Genomic DNA, 4,217 nt, shown 5'->3' on the forward strand with positions numbered 1-4,217 from the left:
TGCTTCAGATGAATTGATTTCATAAAATATCTTATTCCATGAAGATATTCCTGCAAAAAAGACTGTGAACTTTCCATGATTAATGCGTATCGTAGGAGCAGAAGGTTGAGGTATTTCAGAAAAAAACTCGTATTTTAGTACTGGAAAGATTAGAAACGGTGAAGCTAACTATAAATATGTCACGACGAAGGAGACGGAGCATGAAGACTACGAACATATGCCTGAACAGCTGCCGAACCGAAAGGCTATTTTGATTAATGTACAGTGGAGCGGAATGAGCGTGAAAAAGGTTGAAGGTCATTGGTCGGATTGCTTGTTTTTGAAGGCGTTGAATGTGGCCCAAGTGCGTAGCATAAGTGTTACCCCAAGATAACAGGCAGTAAGATAAGTAGCTGAGCATATACGTATGATACAATGATAGGATGATACGCGGTTGAAAGTAATATCATGCTTTGATAATGATATGAATACCGAACGAAATTTTTTGAAAGAGGTATTGCGCATGATTATAGAATTTCAGATGTTTCTCCAGTATTACACCATGAAATTTGGTGTTATGGGAAAGAGGTATGACGTGACTATAAAGTGACAATGATAAAGAAGTAGAGGTTGCAATTTGATGACATGGAAATACAAGGAATGCTGTTTCCTCTGGATTGATACGCAGTAGGTTAATCGAACACTAAATGTGGATTTTGCGCAAGTCAGTGGCAGTTTATGCTGCAGTGGCTTTGTCAGACGTAAAAATCATAGTGTCATCCGCATCAAAATACAGTTAGAATAGTGGAGAACATTGGCGACGTCATTAATATATAACAAGAATAATAATGGCCCTAAATTGGATCCCTTAGGGACTCCCATGCGAGTACGTTTTGCGGGTGGAAAGCTGTCATTTATTTGCACGGACTGAAAACGGTTAATAAGATAGCTATGAAGGAACTTGTTATGCCAAACGATTCAAGTTTATGTAGAAGAATTCGATGATTAATGGCGTTAAATACTTTTATGATCAATAAATACGGTTTCCTGATCAAAGATTTCTGACCGAAGAATTGTTTAATTCTTTCAGTGAACTTAATAAGCGCTAGTTCCGTCGAAAAGCATGGTCTGAAACCAAACTGATGTTCAGAAATTAGGTTAAATTTAATCAAGTAGTTACAATCGTTTATGTAGGAGCTTTTCTACAACTTTTCTAAGAAGCAGGAGGATACAAATGGGTCGATAGTTATTAATAACGTACAATCGCCTTTATTAAACACAGCTATAATTTTTTCACTTTTCAGAGAGTTCGGAAATACGCCTGATTTGACCATGGTGTTGACAATGCCTGCAAAAATTCAGGGGGGCACTTTGTTGACCTAAAGTGCGGTGAGGCGAAAGCCTTAAGCGCGGTGTTGCTGCTTGTGTCACTGATGTGTTGTTAAGATGTTAAGCTTCGTCTCTAACAGTGAAACGCGACAGCGTCTTGCAACGCTGCCAGGGAGTCCACAGAACGCCATCGCCCGTTCGGTTCTACGCCTTGTTCGTCGGTAAATTGGTTTTTGAGAAAAGGAAATGTATCTGTCTCGCATACCTCAGTGGACACCTGAGCCTCGTCGTAACGGGAAGGGAGGAAGATAGGAGTGAACGAAGACACCGTATTCACTAGACGCGCCTTTGTTCATTCCAAACCATCGCGCTGGCATGACGGAGTGGTTAGCATGCTCGTCTCGCACTCCGTAGACCGGGGTTCGATTCCCGAACTCGACCAATTTCCTACTCGGCTTTATTTATTTATCTGGCCTGACTAGAAAAGGTTAATTAGGCTAATTGAGTGATTAAGCAATTAACTAAACTCATTCCCACTTACTTGGAGCATCACTATATGATCCCTTTAATTGGTTGCATGGTCACAGCCAAAGTACAATTGGCCCCGTTTGAAATTCGCGCACTGTGACGTCACGACCGTTTCGACCAATTGAAAAGCGTGACATTTCTGTCGACAACTCTTGCTTACAACGATGAGGCATTAAAGGCCTCCGCCTTAAAAAACGAGGGCGAAGCAGAAACACACAAACAGCAACAGCTCCAGCCATAGTGCTGTCGACTCTCTACGAGACTCTCTAAGCCCTCCTACGGGACCGGCATACAAGCGCCGGTTGCTCTCCAAACGAGTCAGAAAAAATGACTGCTGCCGGTGTCTTCTCAATGTTTATCAAGATATCAGTCGAGCTGTGCATTTGATAATGCACGGAATTATATTTTCCGATTTCTAATAACGCGTGCAAAAAGCACATACATGCCACAATACACTTCGTTGTCATACGTGATCTGTTAGGGGCTTTGAGAGAAGGCCGCTTAGAGAAAGAGGGGAGCTCCAGGGCGAGAAGGGCTTTCGACTGAAAAACTGCTTTCGCGTGCTCCCCAAGGATGGCGCTGCGGTCCTACACTCACGCATGTAAAAGACCGGCCGCAGGACCTTCATGCTCTTTCCCCCTCTGGCAGGCAGATGTATACACGGTCGAGGAGTAATCGAACGCGCTGCATATACATTCTTGTCAGACCTGCGTCTCGTCGTGTCCGCGTACGCTTCTGCATCGTCCTGGATTTCAGTGTCGCCACCGTCACAGCTGCTTAAGCCGAGCAATGGAGCCTGTGTTAGGCCCGTAAACATTTCATGCTTACTCTACTCTCGGTTACGGGAGAGGCGCAATTTTTATCATTCCTGATAACGCCATGGATAGCCATGGGTCGTTCCCTGAGCAACGACGCCGGATTTGGTTGCCAACTGGCCGTAATTGACTCCCACCTTCATAACAGAACTTACGGCGCGCAATCAAAATCAGTGTCTTCGAACTCCTACCTCGTAGCTACATAGGCCAGCCACTGTACAGCGTTGGTGTATATCTGACTTTTGGTTATAATATTGCCCCCGGGAAGGGGCATGGGCTGTACCCGACTGTACTGCAATGTCGGGACAACCCGCGGCGCAGCAGGAGCAAGCTCCACCGCTACGCCGCAGTCCAAAAATTTTGCGAAATATTCGCGATCAGGAAAGCGGTACAAAAAAAGTTGGCCTCTGACCCAGACCTCCTCCCAGCTGACTCACTATGTAGCACCAGGTAGGCGCACAGTCTAAAAGACAAAGGAGAATCACCAACTCTCACAAACGCGGCATCATACATTTTGTCGAAAATAACGGGCTATCCTCAAGGTATCTGTTATTTCCAATGGCCTGAAGCACGAGGATCGCTTATAGATCGACACAATATCGTCTGCCGGAGACATCGTGATCTCCTCCGCGGAGACAGAATAGTGGCGGAACCTGGTGGCACTAAAGGAAACTATTCTGCCACTTAGTCGCTCTCCTGACGACACCACTCGCAAACCTGGCAACCTGGCCACATACAATATAACCAACTCTAGAGGGAAAGCTGCCCATTGCATAGAGCTAATATACCAGCTCATTTGTACCAGTGGGCTAAATACTATCAAGAGGCTTTACAGTGGGCAACGCATGAACGCCGCCATGATCCAACGGTTTGGGTGTGTTGCCAGCTGTTCAGCCGCTTGCTAAATCTGGACAAAGAACGGAGTTGAAACCTGGCAACGTAGTTCGTGGGAAGATGGCGGTATGCAGCATAGAGTTTCTTACTATTACCTAGAGGGAAAGCTGGCGGCGCTGCACTTCAGCCACCATGGACGCTCAAAGCATCATGGAGCGGTGAGCTACTTGTTGCGAGACAGTCGTAGTTTTTTGCCTTATTTGGATGCGATATTCCAGTACACAGCATGGAAAACTATAGGACGCCGCTGCCAGCCTGATTTTCAAAAAAAGTGCTTCAGTCTCCCTTTAACAAAAACATATGCAAGCATAAGCTAGAAGAAAGCTTTTCACTTCAGGTGTTCAGGCTGACGAACTCAGGTTATCCACAAGAAGTACTCACTTCTGTGGCGAAAAAGATGTTACGAAGCATTCAGCGCACGAATACTGACGCTTTAGCTGACGTGCGGCAGCGAAATGAAAAGGTCGCCGTTGTTCCATATATCCACACAGTATCGCATAACCTTAAAAAAAAATAGGAAAAAAGGCAGGTGTTGATGTAGTTTTCACGGCCCCCCATCGCCTTTCCAGAGTGTGCCGGAGAATCAATGCAACGACAAAAATTAACACTGGTTTTACCACGCGGCACAGAGATCCCTTGGTCACGTGTGCTGAGGGAGTAGTCTACTCGATC

General features: G+C 45.4%; 1 pseudogene; it reads right to left on the reverse strand.

Moving 5' to 3' along the window:
* Nucleotides 1-2,918: 2,918 nt before the first annotated feature.
* On the reverse strand, nucleotides 2,919-3,041 carry LOC149353434 (U2 spliceosomal RNA; annotated as a pseudogene).
* Between the last annotated feature and the right edge of the window lie 1,176 nt (nucleotides 3,042-4,217).

This window comes from Amblyomma mixtum, chromosome 3 (assembly GCF_055824585.1).
Source record: "Amblyomma mixtum isolate Tamu chromosome 3, ASM5582458v1, whole genome shotgun sequence".
Taxonomy (NCBI): domain Eukaryota; kingdom Metazoa; phylum Arthropoda; class Arachnida; order Ixodida; family Ixodidae; genus Amblyomma; species Amblyomma mixtum.